At 46.3% G+C, this 24,925-nt stretch overlaps 1 protein-coding gene across 3 annotated transcripts in view; it reads left to right on the forward strand.

The window, feature by feature from the left end:
• The first annotated feature begins 12,503 nt into the window (after positions 1-12,503).
• Positions 12,504-24,925, forward strand: part of col12a1a (collagen, type XII, alpha 1a) — a 367,155-nt gene continuing 354,733 nt past the window's right edge. For 2 of the 3 annotated variants that reach the window (XM_073050421.1, XM_073050420.1), the window contains exon 1: positions 12,504-12,678. The gene's annotated coding sequence lies outside the window, so the exon portion shown is untranslated. The remainder of the gene's footprint in view (positions 12,679-24,925) is intronic. The other variant, XM_073050422.1, reaches the window with a different exon arrangement.

Below are 24,925 nucleotides of genomic sequence, written 5' to 3' on the forward strand. Positions count from 1 at the left end.
TGATCTACAGCCAGAAAACAAGTCCAAGACATGTCAGTGATATAAACCCGATTCTGATTTTAGTCATTAAATGCGTAACAAAACTAATCCCTTCTGCCTGCTCAATATCCATGCCCCTCCGTTCTCTGTAATTTCATATGCTTATCAAATAGCCTCTGAAACACCTCTATCGTATTTGTCTCCAACACCATCCCTGGCAGCATGTTCCAGGCACCCATCTCCTTCTGTGTAAAATAACTTAGCCCACACATCCTCTTTAAACTTATTCCCGTTCACCTTAAATGCATGACCTCTTGTATTAGACATTTCGTCCCCAGGGAAAAAGATACCAGTTATATACTCTGCAGTACTGTGTCTCTCATAATCTTATAAGTTTCTGCCAAGTTTCCTTTTAGCCTTCATCACTCAGGAGAAAATAACCCTGAGTGTCTAACCTCTCTGTATAGCTCATATCCTCAAATCCAGGCAGCATCCTGGTGAACCTCCTCTGCGCCCTCAACAAAACCTTATCTGGTACATCATCTCTGGACATCGTCTGGAAATAGTGATGTCACTCTGATCCAGTTACATCGTCCAGAGATAGTGATGTCATCATCTGCAGCCAGTAATGTCACTTAGACCCAATGACATAATCTTAACCCAGTGATGCCATCCGACTCTGTATCCAATGGCAATACTTGGACCCAGTGACATTGTCTGGAGCCAATAATATCATTCTGACTCAGTGACATCATATGGAGACAGTGATGTCACTAGGATCAGGTGAAATAACTCCAACCAGGTGATGCCATAACTCCCACACCCCATGTCTGATCACATCTCGTAGACAGTCTGTATTGTATCGGACAGGAAGTTTTACCAGCAAAATTATTAACTTAAGTTAACCAAATTAAGTTTAAATGATAAAATGCAGATGGTCTAATCATTTTTGTAGTCCATTCAAGTTTTAAATAACATCAGCCAAAACACCAGATCGGGTTAAAAGTCTCAAGCATCTGTTTTGTCTTCCACCAGCAGATGGTGCTGTCGGTCAACAAATAGCCTCTGACGGTCAGACAGTCTTCAACAGGTAGGACAGGGACCCAGTACTAAAATGCTGAAGGAATCATTCATAATCCAACAAAGCAACTTCTAGTAATTGAAATAATTGGAAAATACTGTACTTGGTTTCCTTAGTTTTCATTTTATAAAGGGCCAGTTTAATTACAATGGAAATAAATTACTGAAAATTCCACCATGATAGACAAGAAGCTATTCTGTGTATTGTGTGAAGTACCCAGCTTTGCTGTGAAGTATTTTATTTTGTTGTCATGGTGCAACGTAGAAAGTGCGCCACTGAACAGGTGCACAGCGAGCTGCCGCAAAGACACCTGGGATAGGTTGACCAGGTGATCTGTTTTCGTGGCATTGATAATGGATTACCAGTCACACAATATCCACATCCCTCCATTCTCTTTAAATCCACTTGGTTATCAAATAGCTTCTAAAACACCTCTGTCATATCTGTCTCCACTGGCAGCACTACCCTCTGCGTAAAACAACTTAGCCCACACATCTTCTCTAAACTTATCTACTTTCACCTTGCTAACTCTGACCTATTTTGCCATGAGTCCTCAAGTACCCAGGAAACATTTTTAATAACGGACTCCAACATCTTCCCAACTACTGAAGTCAGGTTAACTGGTCTATAACTTCCTTTCTTAAGAACTGGAGTGACATTTGCAATTTTCCAGTCCTCCAGAACCACTTGGAATCTAGTGATTCTTATAATATCATTAATAACCCTCAACAATCTCTTCAGCTGCGTCTTTCAGAACCCCGGGGTGTAGTCTATCTAGTCCAGGTGACCTATCTACCTTCAGACCTTCCAGCTTCCCAAGCACCTTCTCCTTAGTAATAGCAACTACACTCAATTCTGCCCCCGACATTCTTGAATTTCTGGTGTATTCCACAAGTAATGACGGGTAAAATACTCACTGAGTTTACCCACCATTTCTTTGTCCCCATTATACCTCTCCTGCATCATTTTCCTGCAGTCTGATATCCACTCTCACCTCTCCTTTACTCTTTAGACAACCTTTGTATCCTCTTTATATTATTACCTAACTTACCTTCATGTCTCATCTTTTCCTTCCTTGTGGTTTTTTTTAGTCACCTTCTATTGGATTTTAAAAGCTTCCCACTCCTCTAACCACTCACTAATTTTTTTCTCTGTTTCACTTTTTCATTTATGTTGCTGTTGACTTCGTTTGTCAACCGTAGTTGCATCATTCTCACTTGAGAATATTGCTTCATCTTTGGGATATATCTATCCTGCACCTTCTGAATTGCCCCCAGAAACTCCAGCCATTGCCCTGCTAGAGCCCCCTTCCAATGAGCTCCTCTCTCAGGCCTCTGAAATTCCCTTTACATCACTGTAATACCGACAAATCTGGGTTTAGCTTCTCCTTCTCATACTCCAAGGTAAATTCTGTCATATTATGATCACTACCTCCTAAGAGTTCCTTTACCTTAAGCTCTCCAATCAATTCTGGTTAATTGTACAAGAGCCAATCCAGAATTGCCTTTTCCCTAGTGTACTCATCCAGAAGCTGCTTTAACAGGCCATCCGATAGACATTCTCCAAATCCCCTGTCTTGGGATCCAGCGCCAACCTGATTTTCCCAATCTACCTGCATATTGAAATTCCCCGTGACAATCATAACATTCCATTTTTACATGCCTTTTCTACCTCCTATCATAATTTGTGGCCCACATCTTGGCTACTGTTCATGCCTCTCATATTTTAAAAACTTATTTCAGGTTTAACCCTTCACTCTGTCTCAAGAGAATGGAGAATAACCATGGGAGAATAAGGCATAGCCTGCTCTGGGTGTTTGCAACGTTGGAGTCTTTAGGTGGACCACTACAGAATACTTAGAGAATGCATCCATATTTATGTTCATTTTCTCTGGCACGTTGGTTGTTTGTCAGTCTTTGTACTTAGTTTTTTCATTGATTTTATTGTATTTCTTTGTTCTACTGTTAATGCCTGCAAGAAAATGAATCTCAGAATCAGAATCAGGTTTAATTTCACAGGAATATATCATAGAATTTGCTGTTGTTTGTCAGAAGCAGTAGAGGGCAATACATAATAATTAAATAAATAAAATTATAAACTACAATAAGTATACGTATATGCTGGGTGCATGTTCAGGAGCCAATGCAAGTCCCTCTTGTTTGATCCAACATCCCACAAAGTGCCTTTAAACTACTGAATGAAGCTGTCAGTGCCTCCCAGGCAATGAAGCTATGAATAAAGGGTGTTTTCCTGCCACTCAGCCAGCCTTTCCTTGTGATCCTTCTCCGAAGGGGATGTGTAACATTTCTATAAGACTAGAAGGTACGATCAGTAAGCATGTTACACTAACGTAAATTTTTTCAAAATGGCAGCAGACACTGAAAACCTAAAATAAAGAGAGCAATAGAAGGGTATTTGGTGATACATGCATACTTTGATCATAAATTTACCTTGAACTTTGATATGGGAGGTTAAAAGAGGGATGAGCTTATTTTCAAATGAAAGAACAGGAACAGCTTCTATCCCACTGCTGGGAGACTCTTACTTAAAGATTAGCTTTATTTGTCGCACACATTGAAATGTCAAAACGTACAGGGAAGCGTGTCATTTGCATCAACGCCCAACACAGTCTGAGGATTTGTTGGGGGCAACCCGCAAGGTTTATAATATCATGAGGGTCTTAGTTAAGGTGAATAGTCACAGTCTTTCACCCAGGGTCGGGAAGACTAAAGCTAGAGGTTTGAGGTGAGAGCATAAAGATTTAAAAGGGTCTTGAGGTCAACTTTTGCACTCAGAGTCCAGTGAATATATGGAACGAGTTAGAAGAAACTTTAAAGATAGCTACAATTACAACATTTAAAAGAGACTTGGGAAGACACATCTGTTTTTAAACTGCTATTTTTAATATTTCCTGTTGTACTCAATGGTTTGGAGGGTTTTACCTGTGACGGGCTGGGCTGCTCCCGTGCTTTTTACAGGATTTTCCAACCAAAACCCTTGAATGGAAAATTCCACAAAATATATTGGTTACAGCTCAGTCCATCATGGAAAAAGCCCTTCTAACTGTTGAGCTCCTCTGTTCTATGTTCTATATGGATGGGAGGGGTATGGAGGTCTATGGTTCAGGAGAGGGTCGATGGGACTAGGCAGAATAATAGTTCAGAATGGACTGGATGGGCCAAAGGGTCTGTTTCTGGGCTGTAGTACTCTATGAACAGTTTGCAAGATAAGCTTTTCACCATATCTTGGTACATGTGACAATAATAAACCAATACTATTACTAAGTATCAGTACATTCCTGCTTCGGAGAGCTTGCCATACACAGACTGACTGCCATGTTCTGATTGTAATTGCACTGACAACATTTCAGACATCCCTCCTCTGAAGTGCTTTGGAGCCGGTACTGATCATGCTGGCCGCTATAGAAATCCAGATTCCTCCATCCCTTCCTGCCAGACAAGAACCCAGAGGGATTAAAAAAGCAGTTGGAGATGAAAACCAATGGGGAGCAGGGTTACAAACTACTTTTGTTCCCAAGTTGTGTTTTTTAAAAGGAGCTTTGTTGATTTGTTTTTTTTTAAAAAACTATGGGAACACTTGGTTAGGTTTTAATGGAACCTCATGTCTTTAAGAGGGAGGTTGGAAAGGTTAAATATTAAAAATAAGTGCAGAGAGCAATCTGGATTCTTACAACAAACAGCATGAGTGTATAACTTCATCTCCTCTCATTGTCATCCAACTAAGGAACAAAGGTCAGCAGTTATTTTTCATCAGGAGTTCGAGGAGGTTGGTATGTCACCAAAAAACCCTGGCAAATTTTTACAGATGTTCCGTGGAGAGCACTCTGATGGGATGCTTGACCATCTCGTATTGTGGGGGCTGCTCCACAGGATCGGAAAAGGCTGCAGGGAGTTGTAAACTCAGCCAGCTCCATCGTGGACACTAGCCTGCCCAGCTCTGAGGACATCTTCTGAATGTGATGGTTCCTGAAGGTGCTATCCATAATGAAGGACCCCCGTCACCCAGAACATGCCCTCTTCTCATTGCCACCATCAGGGAGGAGGTACAGGAGCCAGAAGGCACACACCGTACACTTTAGGAACATCTTCCCCACCACCATCAGATTAAATGGTCCTCATTATTTTTCTCTATTTTTCCACTACTTTTTTATATTTCTTATTGTATTTACAGTGTTTTTTATGTCTTGCACTGTACTGCGGCCACGTTTCACAACATGTCACATGCCAGTGATAATAAACCTGAATCGGATTCTGACGCTGATTAACGATGAGCTTGTTTGGAGCAACAGGATCATAGAACCGAACTCTAATGTGTCTCTTTCGGTTGTCTGTGATGTTTTTGCTGTGGACGAGCCTGAATTTTTGTAGAGCAAATAAAATTGATCAGAGTTTGTGAGTTCGAGTCCCGACTTGGTGCTTCCAACAATTAGAATTAGAGCTAGAGTCATGGAACAATGTAGCACAGAAACAGGCCCTTCAGCCCATCTAGTCCATGCTGAAATGTTGTTCTGCCTAGTCCCATCGACATGCACCTGGACCATAATCCTCCATACCCCTTCCATCTTTGTACTTGTCCAAATTTCTCTTAATTGCCGAAATCGAACCCACTTTCACCACTTCCACTGGCAGCTCATTCCACACTCACACTGCCCTCTGAGTGTAGAAGGTGTCCCTCATATTCTTCTTAAATGTTTCATCTTTCAGCCTTTAACATATCACCTCTAGTCCTGATCTCACACAACCACAATGGAAGACACCTGCTTGCATTTACCCCTCATAGTTTTGTATGCCTCTATCAAATCTCCCCTCAGTCTCCTACGTTCCAGGAAATAAAGTCCTAATCTATTCAACCTTTCCCTATAACTCAGGTCCTCAAGTCCCAGTAACATTCTTGTAAATTTTCCCTGCACTCTTTCAATCTTGTTGATATCTTTCCTGATGATAGGTGACCAGATCTGCACACGATAGTCCAAATTAGGCCTCGGTGAGCTCTTATACCAGCTTCAACACAACATCTTTGGGAGGTGGGAAGAAACCAGACTACTCCAAATTTGGCCTCACTAACATCTTATGCAACTTCAACATGATATCTCAGTTTTTACAAAGTAGTGGAGGAACCCAACAGGTCAGCAGCATCTTTGGAAGGAAATAAGGAGCTGAAGTCAAACCGTCAGAAATTTATTCCTCTCCATAGATGCTGCCTGACCTGCTGAGTTCCTCCAGCATTTTGTGTGTGTTACTCTACATTTCCAGCATTTACAATGTTCTAATATTCTAGCATTCTCAGCTCAAAAAGCATTAGTTCTGAGAGCATCTATACAGTGTGGGAGAAGGCCCTTCATTCACAGCCACCATTAGGTCAGTCCCATTTCCCCATTTATGTGTTCAATACTATACAAAAGTCTTAGGCACATACAGGTTATATACTGTAGCTAGGGTGCCTAGGACTACTGTACAGTACTGTACTTGTCGACGTGGGGCAAAGGAAGAGGGCCAGGGGCGGGGGCAGGGGTGGTGCAGGTGCAGACGTGGGACACCAGGCAAGGTCATTTGATTCCAAACAAATGGTTTACTGATCATTACAGAATGTCTCTCTGGTGCTTCCCCTCTCCCAGCCCCCTTCCAATTCCCAGTCCACGATAGAGACCTATATTAGAATCAGGTTTATCATCACTCACATACGGTATGTCATGACATTTGTTTTTTGCAGCAGCGGTACAGTGCAATGCATAAAATTTCTACAGTACCGTGCAAAATGTCTGAGGCACCCTAAGCACTGTGTGTGTGTGTGTGTGTGTGTGTGTGTGTGTGTGTGTGTGTGTGTGTGTGTGTGTGTGTGTGTGTGTGTGTGTGTGCATGCGAGTGCGACTGTGTGTGTGTGTGTGTGTGTGCATGTGTGTGTGTGCGTGTGAGTGTGTGTGTGTGTGAGTGTGAGTGTGAGTGAGTGAGGGTGCGTGTGTGTGTGAGTGTGTGTGTGAGTGTGACTGTGTGTATGAGTGTGTGTGTGTGAGTGTGTGTGTGTGAGTGTGTGAGTGTGTGTGTGTGTGTGTGTGTGTGTGTGTGTGTGTGCGCGCCTAACACATTGCACAGTACTGTATATCAGCATACACTACCTTAAGATTCATTTTCTTGTCAGCATTTACAGGAAGATCAAGAAATACAGTAGAATTTATCAAAAATTATGCATAATCCTTACACCAGAAACAGTCACAGTCCCTTCAGAACGTTGAAATCAGAGGACGGGGCCAACATCTGGTGGTGACAACTCTAGGGAGGTGCCAGTGACCCTGGCGAGTGATTGATAAACACACACTCGTTAGTGGGCGGGTGCTATAATGAGAGTTTGGACAAACTTCACTTGTTTTCTCCAGAGCAGCGGAGGCTGAGGAAAGATCTGACAGAGGTTTACAAGATTATTAGAGGCATAGATAGACAGAGTAGAGAATGGAATGGAATCCTCCCCAGAAACAAAGTGGGGAGCCATACTAGCCATACTATCTGTGGCGTTCCCATCCTCACCAACTTATCCATTCAAAATAATGCCATGGAGTCTGTTATCTTAACAACCTTCTGTCATTTCCCTTAAACTGATACCAGTTCCACCAGCCTAACGTCCTTGTCTTCTCTCGTGTTTCCATGAATAGCATTTCCTGCCCTTTCATCCTTGGGGGCCATTCTAGAAAAGGGGAGTTTTGGGAGGCTACACTACATCACAAAAACAGGACCTTTGACTCATCCAGCCCATACTGAACTATTAATCTGTCTAGACCCAACAACCCACACTCAGACATTAACCCTTCATACCCCTCCCATCCATGTAGCTATCCAAATTTCTCTTAAATGTTGAAATCAAACCCGCATCTAAAGTCGCATTTCTTCACTCCGCTTGTACCTTGGGTTCCACGTGGCAGTCGATTTTCCTTCATGCCTTTTACTGCAAAGTGTCAGGCAATTGTCAGTCTCCAGCCAGCTAATAGTATTTACCTGCCGCTCACTCCAGACTCATCACCTGCAGCCTATTTAACTCTGGACTCATCCGCAGTCCTTGCTCGCTCAGCGGAGCAGATGCCCTCGACCAGTTGCCCCTAGCTCTCACTGTCACTGTCATAGTTTACATTGTTGCCCATTGTGGCTAGATTCTGTTCTCTCTCTCTCGTTTTGTTGCCCCTCTTGGCTTGATCTTTTGTGGTCTCTTACTGAGGCTATTGTTGATCACTGAAGCATCTCTGCTGATCTGCATTTGGGTCAAGCCTCCTGCACGTTCCCTGACACAAAGTGACAAAATAATTGTTTGGCCTTCAGATCACTATTTCCCCAGTATTGCCTTGACAATATTCTACAAATTTTAGGGTCGTAGTCATAGAGACCCAGAACACTATAGCTCAGCACAGGCATTTCAGCCCATGCCATTGTGCTGGCCCTTTAACCTACTCCAATCTATCCCTTCCCTCCCACCAAGCCCTTCAGTTTTTTTTATCATCCATGTGCCCATCTAAGAGTTTCTTAAATGTCCCTAATGTATCTGCCTCTACCTAAACCCTGGTAAGGGTTTCAAAGCACCTACCCACTCTCTGTATAAAATAATTTACCTCTGACATCCCCCTGTACACTTGACGCTTACTTGGTGTCCTAAATGCACCTCATGCTAAACGCCAATGCTCAGGGATATATTTTGTATATTAATTTACTAGTGGTGATATTACTTGATGTGTGGTTTGAGAGTTATATGTCCGGTGTTGTGCAGCTTGGTCTGGAGGATTGTTGTTTCGTGTGGTGGTATACTCCTGTGCGGCTGAATGACAATAAACTTCAACTACCCTATTTCTCCCCATTTGGAATGGCCCCCTTCTGTTAGCCATTTTTTGCCCTAGGGAAAAAGTATCTGGCTATCCACTCAATCAACGTCACTTATCATCTTGTCTACCTCCGTCAAATCACCATTCATGCTCCTTTGTTCCAAAGAGAAAACCCACAGTTCACTCAATCTTTCCTGATAGGGCATGCTCTCTAATCCAGACAGCATCCTGGTAAGTCTCCTCTGCACCCTCTCTAAAGCTTCCACGCTCTTCCTTTAATGAGAACTAAGCACAATCCTCCAAGAGTGGTCCAACCAGAGCTTTACAGATCTGCAACATTACGTCACAGCACTTGAACTCAATCCCTCATGTTTCAGCACAGAATCAGACCCTCCTGCCAAATTCCATGTCAAAGTTCATGCTCTGATTTATCTTAATAATTTCAACCAATACTGGGAATGCAAGGTATCCGACGGCAAGACGCTCCAGAGGATTCTGAGGGATGTTGGGAGGACCATTGGGGGCTTCTCTTCCACCCATCAGAGTTATTGATCAGGAGCGCCGCATACACAGGGTCCTTAGCATTGTTCCCGTGTATCCAACAATCCCTGTGCCATCAGGCAGCTGCTGAAATAAGGACAAGAACTGTTCGGATGGAAAGCAGCTTCCTCCCCCGAGATGTGTAGCTACTGAATTCCCTGCCAGCACCATGTATGAAGCACCAGGGGCGTAATACTATTTACCTTTTAACTTATAACCATATAACAATTACAGCAGGGAAACAGGCCATCTCGGCCCTTCTAGTCGGTGCCAAACCCTTACTTGTGTCCTAAATGCACCTCATGCTAAATGCCAATGTTCAGGGATATATTTTGTATATTAATTTACTAGTGGTGATATTACTTGATGTGTGGTTTGAGAGTTATATGTCCGGTGTTGTGCAGCTTGGTCTGGAGGATTGTTGTTTCGTGTGGTGGTATACTCCTGTGCGGCTGAATGACAATAAACTTCAACTATCCTATTTCTCCCTGTTTGTGTCAAATATTAGATCACGAAATCTGCTGGTTACTTTTCCAAAACTCTTCAATTTCCTACAACTTTTGTGGGCTACATAATTGCCTCCTTTATTTATCTTTAATTACTCCGGTTATGGGATGCCCAGTGAGGGGTAGCACCTCTGGTGAAGTCTTTAACTTCGGATTGCGCCGGACACTCAGCTCTCACCTCTGGCTCCAAGTGGCTGTTTGCTTGCGACGTCAGCTGAACCGTGACACTGTACACCACTAGGACAGGCGAGCTAAAACGGGGGGTACCCCGGTGGGACAGGGTCACGCCTGCCCTCGCATGTGAAGTCATTTCCGGTAGATCGGCCGGCTGAGATCTCATCGCCAGAGGAAGGCGGTTCTGCAAGGCCTCAAGGGGGAAGCAGTCGTGGTCATCCACTACAAAACGGCAGACCCCACTTTGTGATGACTATTCGCATCACTGGATCTGGATTTCCGAGTTCGAGAGAGTCCGACAGCCCCCGTACCACTTTATAAATTCTCCCGCAAATGACTCCTGACGTTGTTGGATAAAACAGACAACCAACCTTCCAGTTATCCGTGGCCAGATTATTCTCTTTTTTTAAAAATCTATAAAAATGTGTTCTCATTGCGTTAGAAATTGTTTCATTAAACACATGCCGTTTAATGAAATAGGTTTCGTCAATCATATCAATTTCCCAACCCACCTACCTTGGTTAGATTGGCTCTTTTACCTGTGCCATGCTTAAACGTACCTGGATTAGAAAGTATATCTTTTGGTGATAGGTTGAGCAAGCTCTCTCTCTGGAGAGGAGGAGGATGAACGGTGACTTGAGAAGTACAAGATGATAAGAGGCTTTGAAAGAAGGAACAGGCGGGGACTTTTTCCCACGGCAGAAATGCCTAATGCGGGGTGGGGGGGGGGATAAGGTGATTAGAGGAAAGTATCGGGGGGGGGGGGGTGGTGACAAGAGTAAGTTTTTTACACAGATGCATAGAACGCCTTGCCAGGGGTGGTAGTAGAGGCAGATGCATTAGGGGCATTTAGTTAGGAACGTGGATGTTAGGAAAACGGAGGGCTCTGTAGGGTTAGATTGATTAAAAGGTTGGCACCACATGGCGGGCTGAAAGACTTGTGCTGTGTTTAATGTTTTGTATTTCGTGTTAATATCCTGATAGAGAGATGAAAAACTCCTCATTAAAACAGCCCCTAGGTGAGAAGTTGATTCAAGCTAACAGTAAACCGTAAGTTATGAAATATTCTTAAAACTGAGGTTTTAAAAATTACAAATTCCGAGAAAAGTTTTTAAATTCTCAGCTTCCGGTGGAAATCTGTGTAAGTGGACTACTTATGAAGTTATAAAACAATAATTTTACATTAAGTTTGACAGCAAGCCACCTCGCCGTTTAAGAGAAAAACCTCCGTTCGCTTTCTCCCTCTGCGGACTTCCTCCTCACAGAATGTATAATATTAGATTAACAATAGAAGAAACTATCTTTCACCCCCTCCCTAAAAAAAAATCAGGTGGGAAAAATAGGCGGGGAAGATGCGCGTTAAACCGACCTACTGTTCGGTAGCGCGAATGCCCCCCCGGATACACACAGATTGAATTATCCCGATTAACTGCCTTTAGACTTTTAAACTTTCTCCAATCTTGCTTCATTCTCCAACAGCCTTGTCTCGCCAGGGATGGAACATGAGAAAGACATTCAAGGCTATTGCGGCTTAGAAAAGAATGCGTCGAACATAATTTCAGTAGAGCCACTGTGCTAACAGTTCCCCTGACAGATGACCCCACGAAAACCTCCGAGCCTCCTGACCGACTGTGATTAATGTCCAGTCCTGCGTGCTCAGCGTTGAACTCTGACCAAGCAGTTCATCCAGGCAGACGCACTAACACATGCTCCGAGACTGGCAGCTTCCAACTCGGGCAATTCGTACAAAATGTCTTAACGTCGGCCAGAGAGAAATAAGGAAGGGGTGTGTGTGTGTGTGGGGGGGGGGGGGTGGTGGGCAGAATTCACATTTTTCCCCCTTCCACTTTTACACAAGGGCGAACGGTGTAGGGCGAATTTGGTTCAAACCGGACGGAAGACACCATCGCGCACAAAAGGGCGCTAAGTTCCTTCAAAGAGAAAGGGGGGCTGTTAAAATGAATTCTGATCCCGTCGCCCGGTCAGGCGTCCCCGGAGAGGTTAACTCCGGTTTCCCCGACGGAATAAAGCGCCCAGTAATAGAGAGGCGGCTGGGAAAGACAACAAAGAGCGTTCGCGCTCTCTCCTGCCCCACCAGGTGACACCCGTTCTAACCCAGGATGCTCCCGACGTCTTTAGCGTTAACCCGAGCTGTGACTTTGGAGTATGAGATTTCTTTGTTCCCAGAGGAGTGAGTGAATATAATGATCTTATGAGAAATGGAATGTGGTTACGTTAGACAAAAATGCTGGTGCTGGCAGTGATCGCTCTCAAATGAGATATTACATGTGTCACATCATGACATTAATTTCCCTCTTTCCGTCCACCCCCCCCACTCCTCCCTCCCTCCCTCCACTAGACCCATGTCGTAACACCTTACGAAAGCTGCATTTTTTTGCTATTACACGGGCTGCGGAATAGGTCGGTATTAAGCTGGGCTTTCCTAGTTAGGATCGCCCCACTCTCACGGAGAGAGAGAGAGAGAGCGGACTTCGGAACAATTTAACTAGCACTGGGATACCCCCCCAAAGACCAGAGACTCAGTCACTTCCCAGCGCGGCAGGATTCCCCTCTCAGCGCAGGTTTGCACTCAACGTCTTTTCACTCCGGACTTGTACTGTAATCGAATTTCTCTTTCGTAAGGTTTAACGCGAAAACCTTAGACTATTTTCCACAGAATATCGTTGCATTGTTCATTTTGATATACACTTTAACAGAAGCTCGGTGAGTGCCCTTGTTACTCTGAGTGCTTTTAATGCACCCGTGCGTTTGCTTTTATTTTGGAAAATAGTGACAACCGAGGTAGGGTTGTAATTAGTGAAGTACTCAAAGTTCAAAGTCAATTTATGTCAATAGTCGATTGTCCCGATGTCTTGTCCCGTGTTAGCTTAAATTTAGCCCGTGCACATTCGTGGCTTTGAGAGAAACTCGTTGCGTTTGTTCAGCTGCTCGGGGCGCGCAGTTTAATTTTCCGTGGAGTTGCGAACCAGTTGCAGACGCATTGTTTGGGATAAAGACTTCCTGGGGATATTCCCAGGTGAGGACTGGTGTGGAACGTAGCGTGCGGAGAACCAATGCTGTCCCGCGGTGACATCTCAGCAAAGTGAGTGCGGCAGAGGGCGCGGGGACGTGATGAGTGTTACACCTCGGCGGGGTGGGCTGGCGGGACGGCGAGGCAGAACTCGGCTCAAAGCTCAATAGCGTGTGTAAGGCACGCCGGCGTCTATATTCGTGTGCAGGTGGTGACCAAAGCCCCGCAGACGTAGGGTAGGGCTATCCGACACAGGCACACGCGCTCCCCGCAGAGCAGGTGCGCACACGCACATACTCAAACACTTATCCAAACACAAGCCCACAGCGGCATACACGCCGGCATTTACATTTCTTGGCAGAAATACACACACAGTCGCGGGTGGACTCCTGTCTAATGAGAAATATATTCTATTCCCATGTAAAACCATCTAAATATATACTTTAGTACGTTAGCAGTTAGCGCAACGCCACACCAACTCGGGGCGTTGGAGTTTTAAGTTCCGTCCCGGTTTCCAATGTAAGAAGATGGTAATACGTGGGTTTGCTCCCGGCGCTCGGGTTTCCTCGCACAACACAAAGGCGTGCCGATTAGCAGGGTAATCGGTCATTGCAAAGTGTCCCGTGATTAGGATAGGGTTAAATCGGTGGGTGGGTGGGTTTCTGACAGCGCGGATCCAAACGCCTGTCCCGCGCTGTATTTATAAAATAAGTAAATGAAAAAGAGCAAGAGCTAAAATTAATACTTTTCAAAAGTTCTTCGAAATCTGCAAAAGCAGAATGAAGTGGATTGCCTTAAAATGCCTTGTTGAGGGGAGACTGTACCTTGTGGGGGAGAGATAGTTATTTAAATGGATCTCCGGTTCCGCCTGGTGTTGCGGGCTGCGGGGAGTGCAGTACTTGGGGCTGCACACAAGGGTTGTAGACACGCTATCAGACCGCCAGGCGGCGGTCTAGCTCCATTTTGGACTTCGCCTCAGGCTGTACTCTCTTAGTTTCGAGGGTTTTTTTTCACGTGCACCCTCTAACATAGCGAAAACACAGCGCCGACTTTCACCGGGCAAAGAGGAATTCTGTTTAGTTTGCTATTTCCATTGTTTAAATATTTCTTGAAGTAATTATCTAACGAGGAAAGAAATATTTTATTTCTAACGCAGTGCGTGCAACAGTGTGTAATGGAAAGAGGCAGATTCAACCGCCGCGAGAAGAATACCTGGAGAGTGCGGTGTGGGCGGGGGAATGGGCTAGGTGGAACCGACTGGCCGAATGGGTTCCTTGGGTATCTGTTCCCCTCCTAAATACAAGAGTAACACACACAAAATGCTGCAGGAACTCAACGGGCCGGGCAGCGTCCATGGAGAGGAATAAAGAGTTGATGTTTCGGGCTAATACCCTTCAGCAGGACCGGAAAGGAAGGGGCAAGAAAAGAAGCCCGCCGTGATGAAGGGTCTCGGCCCAAAATATCGAATTGAGCCAAAATCAAGCTAAAGATTAGCTTTATTTATCACGTGTGCATCGAAGCAAGTCCCGATGAAGGGTCTCGGCCCGAAAGGTCGACTGTTGACGCTGCCTGGCCTGCTGAGTTTCTCCAGCATTTTTGCGTGTGTTACTTGGATTTCCAGCATCTGCAGATTTTCTCTTTCAGCGAACTAACCGTTTTGCGTCAACGACTAACGCAATCCAAGGGTGGGGGGGTGGGGGGGGGGCAGCCCGCAAGATCCACCATGCTTCTGGCGCCAACGCAGTAACCCAGACAATAAGTAGTTACCAACCTACTGACCGTAGGGCTTTGAAATGTGGGAGGAAAACGGGAGCCCCCGGAGGAAACCCACGCGGACGCGAGGAGACTGGGGCGGGAATCGAACCCCATCTCTGATCGCTGGCCCCGCTAAGGGTCGATTCCGCGCTGCAGCTCAATAAATGTAAAAATAAATAATTAATAAACTGGATCGTTGTAGACTCGTTCGTGGCGTTGCGTCCGTTTGTGCGTGGTGGAAGAGCGTGGGGTCGCGCCACGCAGCATTGAGAGGCTGTTCGGGCCATTGGACCCGACCGAACATCAGTTCACTCTAACATCGAAGGCCACGGATATTGCGGTCTCGCTGTCTAGGAAAGTCAGGGCAAACCGTTGCCTGTGTAACAGGCACCCCCTCTCCACGCAGCTGAGAGTTACCAGTCAGCATGGAACTCACCGTACGGACTCCAGCTCCGGAGTGTCCTCGGGGTTCACACCTGAAGCCTTCTCCATGCGCGGGGTACGGCCGCAAGGCAGGGGAGGTTTAAGACCAAACATGGCCTTCTCCTTGATGAACTGCCAACCACGGCTGGCGAGCCCCATCCGCCCGGAAGATGATCCTCAGATCCCCTCGATACCTCTCCCCTTGTCCTAAATCTACGCCTTCTCGGGTGGGTGCGGGGGTGGACTCGGTTTCTGGCGGCGCTGGATGTAGCAGCCGGCCGGTGTTTGAGCGCCATTCCCCCAGGGTGTTGTATTGCGGAATTCAATACAACACGCAAATGATTGCACCTTCTGATTTCAGACCCCAGTCGCGATGAAGGGTCTTAGCCCGAAACGTCGACTGCTTATTCCCCTCTTTAAATGCTGCCTGCCCTGCTGAGTTCCTCGGGCATTTTGTGTGCGTTACTGTGGATTTCCAGCATCAGCAGAATTGTTTGTATTGATGACTGAATGATTGCAGGGAGTCCCGGGAGAGGTGAGGTGGGGGGGGGGGGGGGGGGAAGCAAATTAGATACTAGCAGATTTATTTAGCTATGTACAGTATACCTTTGGGGCGCAACGGCAGCATAGCGGTTAGCCCCACGCTATTACAGCCGGAATTCTAGCCCTGTCCTTCCCCGTGAACCGCATGGGTTTCCTCCGGATGCTCCGGTTTCCCCTCACACCGGTTAATTGGTCATTGTAAATTGTCTCGTGATTGGGCTAGGGTTAATCGTTGGGCCGGGAGGGACTGGTCCGCGCGGTATCTCTAAATAAATAAATATCTATATATTTGAAACGACCACGAAGAGGAGAATTTAGCACTTGATTTCAACTTTGACGAATGGATCTTGCCGAAAGATATCGATATCTCCTGTGATGAGGCCGCGGTTAGCGGTCCGCCCCGTCATCTCGGCGCATATTTCTGTTTAACCCGCAGGAAAGAACAGATACTTAACCGAAATACTGTGTGGATCTGGCTTGCCGCAGTGTGTAAGAGAGGGACCGCGAGTGTTGAAGGATTCGGCCGTCTCCGCTTGCAGGACATTTTATATTCTGGTCCTGATATGTTCTAGGCTGCACTTGGAGTGATTTGGCCGCTTACCCAAAAAGGGATGTGCTGGTATTGGAGAGGATGCGAAGGAGGTTCACGAGAATGATCCCGCGAATAAAAGGGTTCACGTATGAAGAGCGTGTACTCGCTCGAGTTCAGGAGATCTCATTGAAACCTACCGAATATTTAAAGACCGAGACAGAGCGGATGTTTCCTGCAGTGGGGGAGCCTCAGAATAGTCGGACTTCCATTTAGAAGAGAGACGATGAGGAATCTGCAGAACTCATCACCATAGACGGCTGTGGAGGCTGTCGTTGAAGCGGAGGTTCTTGATCATTCAGTGTCAAAGGTCACTGGGAGAAGGCAGAAGAATGGGGTTGAGGGGGATAATAAATCAGCCACGATGGAATAGCAGAGCAGACGCGACGGGCCGAATGGTCTGCTCGTGCTCTCCTATGTCTTAGGGTCTTATGGACGTGGGTGAGTCACTGACTCCACGAGAGCGGACGCCGAAATCCGCTCCGCTGGCCGATCCCCGGAGGACCATAACCAGAGAGCTGATGAGACGAGGGTCACTTCGGGCAGACACGAGACTGGGACCGCGTCGGAAGCAGAAATTCCTGCCGAACTGATCGAAGACATTTCCCGTGACCGCATGTGTCTGGTCAACACGCACGTGCACCCAGATCCATAGCGCCGTTTAATATATATAATATATTTGCTTGTTACCTTATGCACTATCTTATTAAACACAAATGACGTATATGTAGATATTAAAATCGAGTTTAATATCACTGGGGTATGCCGTTGTTTATACATTGCTGTTTATAGTTTTATTGTGTATTATAATAAGTACGGTACATAAAAATCAAAGTAAATATGTAGTGCAGAAAAGAGAGGGAAACATTAGTGAGATGGTGTTCGTGGATTTATTCCCCATTCTGAAATCTGCTGGCGGAGGCGAGGAACCTTTTCCTGAAACGTTGAGCGTGTGCCTTTCAGGCTGCTGTACCTCCTCCCTGACGGGAGCAATGAGAAGAGGGTGATGGGGGTAATTAGTGATGGATGCCGCCGTTTTGAGGCATCGCCTTTTGAAGATGTCCTCAGCGCTGGGGAGGTTAGAGCTCATGATGCAGCTGGCTGCGTTTGCAGATTCCTGTAGTTCTTTTTTCCGATCCTGTGCGGCGGCCCCTCCGAACCAGACGATGATGTCAGCGATTAGAACGATCTTCGCTCTATAGATAGTTGTGGTGATTGCACTGCGTTGCTGCCGCAAAACCACACATTCCACGACCTGTGGGTCGACCATTGTGTCCCAGCTGCCTAGATACATAGGCCTGGGCAGTCCGATACGGAGAGCGAGCTGTTGCCCATGTAGCAAGCTCCCCCTCTCCACGCACCTGATGAACCCAAAGGAGCGGCAGAGACCGATACAGTTTGGTACTAGCGGCGTCACAGGAGTTGCCAGTCAGTGTCTAACCCAGCCTTATAGACTCCAGCTCCGGATTTTCCCCGGGGATTTCTCCCGAAGCCTTCCCTGTGAGTGGGTATAGAGTGCTCCTTCTCCTAGATGAGCTGCCAGACGAGACTCGTCCACCCGAAGCGACTGGCTAAAAGGCGCCAGTGATCCGCCTTTGCCCCGTTCTCCTGTCCGTAGAAACGGTTCTGCTACGTTTAGTAGCTAAGCCATACACGAAAGCCAGAGAGCATGACATGGTTACAGAGGCTATTTGAGATGCACGCCATTGGGAGCATTTAATAGGTGGTGGGAGCTTGTCCCCATTACCACCCCCGGCTATAACAACCTGACGGAACCATTTCACTACGTGTATCAACGAGAATCAAACCGATACTGGTTTTGATTTTGTTTCAGGTCCCAGCGCGCCGTGTTGCGCACTGGCGGTTCAACATGGTTCATTTGAAGAAAAGGGCATACCAGAAGCCTCGCAAGGCATTTCTGGAAACATCCCCAGTTTCCTTCACCTTACTGACTATTAACCCCACCTCTGCCCCCTTTCCACCCAAAGCCCCCGAAAATCCGATTCATGGCGTCGTAGAGCGCCTCAGCGCAGAAACAGGCCCGTCCTTTTAATACTATCCCGCACCGGTCGCATTTATTTCCAGAATTCATCTGCGCACTGATAGTTTGCGTTCTAAGTGCAGATGAGGCGGCATTGAAACATCGGCTCCGAGGAGACAGCCAGCCCATTCAGACCAAGGGGGCCGCGCTCATCGCTCTCGCCAAAACTAGGCAAGGTTTCGATTTCAGACAACCTGCCCTGGCGACAGATCAAAACGGCCGCGTTTTGGGGGAATGATGTTAATTTATAAAGACAGCAAAAGTTAGGGGATTTTCCGCATAACGATACTTGAACCAAGACCGCCCACCCCACCCCTCCGTATAAGTTTCAAGCTAATTACACTCGGTGTCCTCTTTATTAGGCACCTCCTGTCCTTAGAGAAGTGGACACTGAGTGTATGTTCATGGTCTTCTGCTGCTGTAGCCCGTCCACTTCAAGGTCCCACGTGTTGTGCGTTCAGAGATGCGCTTCTGCAAACCAGCGTTGTAACTGTGATTATTTGAATTACGGCTACCTTCCTGTCCGCTTGAACCACTCTGGCCATTCTCCTCTGACCTCTCTCGTTAACGAGGTGATTTTGCCCGCGAAACTGCCACACACTTGAAGTCTTTTTTTTAAATTTTGTTTTTTCACACTGTTTTTTGTAAGCTCTAGGTTTGCGTGAGAATCCCAGGAGATCAGCAATTCCTGATTTATCTGTACCACCCCATTTGGCATCAACAGTCATTCCACGGTCACATTTCTCCCCCCTTCTGATGTTTGGTCCGAACAGGTGAACCTCTGGACCATGTCTGCATATGCACTGAGTCGTTGCCACGTGATTGGTCGATTAGATATTTGAATTAACGAGCAGGTGGACAGGTGTACCTAATAAAGTGGCCATATGTTACACCGTGAGGGAAGTTCCGCTGATGAAGGAAGATTTCTCTCCTTCCGTTTAAAAAAAAGGCCTGGACAAATCCCACTCCTCGGGTGTCCCTGAAGGAATTGTTCCCTTAAAAGCTCCGCCCCCATTTCTCCAGAACCCGATATGGCCAATTCCCCATACACTCTTGTCCACCCTCCACTCGACCTCTAACAGTTTTTTTTTCTAAATTCTGTACCCTCTGGTTGTGTAGCCCCCACTCCTCTCCAGCGGACGGTGGGGGCAAAGAGCGGGGGGGGGGGGTTGAGAGTGGAGCTGGGACACTGGGAATTCACGTCTGGCTCTGGGCTTAACTTAAACAGGCGCCTGTCTACCGCTGACATTTAAAATATTATTTAAATAAGATTTAAACGCATTTAAAATCTTACTTATACGATTCGCTTTTTTGGTGCACAGTCTGTGAAAGTTTGCAGAGTCTCGGCACGAAACGCCGACTGTACTCTTTCCCATAGATGCTGCCTGGCCTGCTGAGCTCCTCCAGCATTTTGTGTGTGTGTTGCTTGGATTTCCAGCATCTGTAGATTTTTTCTTGTTTGTGTCTGTAAGTTTCCTTCTGGGTTACAATGAACCTGGTTTGGGTTTAAAGACGAAGGCGGAATGAACTGGGAACAGGCTACGCAGGCTGTTATTTCTCATGGAGAGGGGATTCAGGCTGGTGACGGACTTAGTTCCTACGGCCTCTTCAGAAGCAGGCTACATATCGGATACTGAATATTTAATATCTTTTCGCGACTATGCCACGACAATTGTCTATTCGGAAATCTGATGGCGGAGGGGAAGAAGCTGTTATTGAAATGTTGAGTTTGTGTCTTCAGGCTCCTGTACCTTCCCCTTGGTGGTGGCAACGAGAGGAGGGCATGTCCTGTTTGATGGGGGTCCTTAATGATGCGAGTTTTCTTCTGCACCGTTCCATTCTTTCGGTGGAAATTTCCGGAAAGCTACGGGTTCGTGTCCCACCACGGGGACCTGAGCGTGTCCTCTCGGCCTACTCTTCCAGTGCGGGAATGAGGGGAGACGCCAGGGTCAGTGGCGCGCGAAACCCAAATTCCATTGCTCCGGGACCATTTGAAACTACACAGGACATAGAGCAAAGCTTCACAGTACAGCCCCTTCGGCCCGCAATGTTGTGCTACCTTTTTAACCTACTCTACCATCGATCTGACCCTTCCCTCCTACACAGCCCGTTACACCCTCCCCGCTGATGAAAAATCTCCCCCTTCCATTAAAAAAATGGGTATGTCTCACTATTCCAATGTCCCTAAAGAAATTGTCCCCTTAACTGCTCCGCCCCTTTCCCACCCCACTTTGCAACCCTTCATGGCCCTTTCAAGATTGTTGAATGGCATTTCCCGTACACAAGTGTAAAGGGGAATGAAAGAATAGTTACTCCCAATCCGATGCAGCACAAGAAAACACAATAAGTAAAGAACTCAATACTTAAAAAAAACCCAATAAATATAAATCCGCAAGTTAGCTTATATACGTAGATTGTTTGTATGTCCATAAAGTGACGCTAGGCACGGGCTGACAGGAAGTGATTAAGCGGTGGTGGGAGTGTGTTGAGGTGAGTTAGTGGTGCAGGTGTTGATCAGCCTTAACTGTTTTTGAGCCTGGTGGTCCTGGTGCGGATGCTAGGTAGCCTCCTCCCCGATGGGAGTGGGATAAACAGTTCCCGAGCAGAGTCGGTGTGATCGTTCATGGTGTTACTGGCCTTTTTCTGGCACCTTCCTTTATGTATATAACATGCAAAGAGCAAAGGTCTCTACATCAAAGTGCTCATCTCAATCAGCTGCTATCGCGGCCCACTCTGGCAATGAATCCCAGGCTCCAGAGTGCGGGGATCTGTGTAAAAACACTTACCTCTAACATTCCCCTAACTTCCTCCACTCACCTTTAACGGATGTTCAGATGAATTCTGATGTCCGGGATGAGTGGTCACCAGGCCATCCTGCTACCGTAACGCTGTTGTTCGTGGAATCTTGCTGTGCTTAAATGGGTCTCTGTGCTTCCGATGTTGCCGTAGTGACTGCGCTCTGGAATTGGCTGCGGCGCCTCTTAGCCTGGAAGAAAGTAATATAACCGCAATTGTTAGTAATTAGCATGTAAACTAGGCACTCTCAAAGTGTCCCAGATCTCCGAACAGGTCTGGGAACGAGAAGGGTGAGGACTGGGCAGGGGTTTGGGGGGAAAGTTGCTGTTCCTGATCGGGAATTCAGATGGCTGTCTGTTAAACGCGTGTGCTGGGGTCCTTGCAAAGTAAGTGTGTGTGTGTGTGTGTGTGTGTGTGTGTGTGTGTGTGTGTGTGTGTGTGTGTGTGTGTGTGTGTGTGTGTGTGTGTGTGTGTGTGTGTGTGTGTGTGTGTGTGTGTGTGTGTGTGTGTGTGTGTGGCGGGGGGGAGAGGGTCTGTGTGTTGTTAGGGGTTTGTGTCTGCGTGTACGTGGGCTGTGTATCTGTGTGTAAATGTAGGTGTGTACCTGTGTGTAATCAGATACTGTAGGCTTTCATCTGGAGGTATGTTAGCTTGAAAGTTGGAGCTGTGTTTGTACATATTCAGACATGTATGAATGTGACATTTTGTGAATGTGTGTGAGTATATGGATCACATTTCCTCTTCTTCCCTCCCACATTCCCTCTCACCAGTCTGCATTCCCTCTCACCTGTCCATGATCTCTATCAGCTCCCCTCTCAACCGTCCGTATTCTCTCACACCTCTCCACATTCCCTCTCACCTGTCAGCATAACCCCTCACCTGTCCACATTCCCTCTTACCTGTCAATATAACCCCTCACCTGTACAATTCTATCTCACCTGTCAGCATAACCCCTCACCTGTTCACATTCTCTCTCACCTGTCAGCATTCACTCTCTAATTCTCTGATTCTGATTCAAATTCCAATTCCAGTTCCAATTCTAATTCTCAGAGTGACAGCCTCCTGTAATGGTAATGATAATTGAAGTCCTGCCTTGCTATAGTTCCTTGCTCTATTTTGAGGTCCCAAAAGGTTTTACAGAAATGGAGAACAATCCCGACCTGCTCAGACTCATGCCCTGGAGCCCCAGTAACATCCTCTCATACTGGGATGCGGCCTGGATTAGTAGCGGTTGTCTGCTGAGTGTGACGACGTGCGGGACAGTTTTTCTTTAAAGTGGAAAAGCCACTAGAGTGCGGCAGTTTCACTCTCTCGACCTCAGAAGTCTGGGTCCAGTGGTACGAACAAGTGCATCAAACTGGGACTTTCCTTGGTCACGGTGGATGACCATGCTGTGCCTTGTCATTTCCATCACTCTCCATGGAGCACGGCAGAACCACCTTCCTGGCCGTTGGATCTCACTGTAGATCTCATGTGCCTCGTCCACCGGAGCTGAATTCACATGCTAGGACAGGCATGTTCCTAACTCGTCGGGGTAGGAGGCCACCAGCTACCCTCTCCTGGTTTAGCCTGGTGTGGCTGCTGTTGCATGGAAACAACTACTTTGAAACCATAGAGGGAACTGTGTCGGTGGAGAGCAAAAGTGAGTGAGCTGCACCAGAACAGACATGACAGGCCTTCACTAGAGGTGCTACCCCTCCCTGGACACCACATACACCCCACCTATTTTAGAGAGCATGTCTTATGAGGATAGGTTGAATGAGCTAGGACTTTCCTCTTTGGAGTGAAGGAAGGTGAGAAGTGATTTAATAGAGGTGAACAAGATGATAAGAGGCATAGATCAAGTGGATATCCAGAGAATGTTTTTCCCCATGTTGGAATTGGCTAATATAAAAGGGATGATTTTAAGGTGATTGGAGGAAGGTAGAGAGAGAATGTCAGATGTGAGTGGTGGGTGCGTGGAGTGCTCTGCCAGAGGTAGTGGTAGAGGCAGATGCATTAGGACATTAATGAGACTCTTAGATATGCACATGGATGAAAGAGAAATGGAGAGCTACAGTATGTCTTAGAGTAAAAGTTACGCATAACATCGTGGGCCGAAGGATCTCTATTGTGCTGCAATGTGCTATATTCTATTTTCTAAATCTTCTCTGCAATCTTTACAGCTTAGTGACATCTTTCCTATAGCAGGTAACCAAAACTGTAAGAGAATATCTCTTATTACTGTTTTTTTTCCTTTCCATATTATGCACCACGGTGCAAAGAGTAGAATCTAATGGATTTGCACCGGAGGTAGACTCCTGCCAATGTATTAGGGTTGCTTCACATTCCTTGGTATAAGACCATAAAACACATGAGCAGAATTAGGCCGTTTAGGCCATTGAGTCTGCTTTTCCATTCCATCATGGATGATGAATTATCCCTCTCAACCCCATTCTCCTGCCTTCTTCCTTTGACACCCTTAATGATCAAGAACCTATGACATCCGCTTTAAATATATCCAATGACAAATGACTCCCCAGCCATCTATGGCAATGAATTCCACAGATTTGCCATCCTCTGGCTAAAATTCTGTATCTCCTTTCTAAAGGCACATCATATTCTGAGGCTGTGTTCCCTGATCATGAAAGGAAATGTCCTCTCCATCACCACTCTATCTACGCCTTTCAATATTTGACAGGTTTCTATGAGATCCTCCATTATTCTTTTAAATACCAGTGAGTACAGGCCCAGAGCCATCAAATGCTCCTCACACGTTAACCATGTCATTCCCGGGATCATTCTCATGTTTGTGGTGGTGATGCTGTTCATGTTGGCCTCGTCCAGGTGTTAGGGCATCTATCCTTCCAGTGATCCTTAAAAGATTTGAGTCATACAGCATAGAAACAGGCCCTTTGGCCCAACAGGTCCATGCTAACCTAGATGCCCCTTCCAAAATCAATCTATCTGGCCCATAGCCTTCTACACCTTTCTAATCCATGCAGTTTTCCAACTGTTTTCTAAGAACTCTTCCCAGTTGCATAGCAACCATGCCGCAGAGATTAATTTATGGTGGCTCCAGTACAAATGAGAGGAGCTGGCAGTTCATATATAGTGTGTAGCTGCCAGCTGGAACATGCTGAAACTCCCCAATCTTGTGATATAGACAGAAACCTCTCTGAGACAGACAGCCATTGACCAGAGAGCTAACCTATTTTGGTGACATTGCTTGTTCAGAATAGAAGGATGTCCCTTTAGAACAGAAATGACGAATTGGACAGAGGGAGGTGAATCTGAGGAATTCATTGCTACAAACAGTTCTGGAGGCCAAGACATTGGATTCATTTAAAGTGGAGGTTGATAGGCTCATGATTAGTCAGGCCATCAATGGTTATGGGGGGGGGGGATTGCGGGAGGTTGAGAGGGATAATAAATCAGCTGTGATGGAGTAGCAGAGAAGACTCGAAGGGCCAAATGGCCTAATTCTGCTCCTATGTCTTATGGTCTTATGGCAATTGTTAGCGGTGATTGTGGGCATGCTATGTTGGCACCAGAAATGGCTGCCCCCATCCAGCATAATCCTCAGCAATCTGATTTGATGCAAAAGTAATTTTATGTTTTGATGATTCAATCTGTATCAACAAAATACAAGACAAGGTTTCACTGTATCTC

Source organism: Hemitrygon akajei, chromosome 7, assembly GCF_048418815.1.
Source record: "Hemitrygon akajei chromosome 7, sHemAka1.3, whole genome shotgun sequence".
Classification (NCBI taxonomy): Eukaryota; Metazoa; Chordata; class Chondrichthyes; order Myliobatiformes; family Dasyatidae; genus Hemitrygon; species Hemitrygon akajei.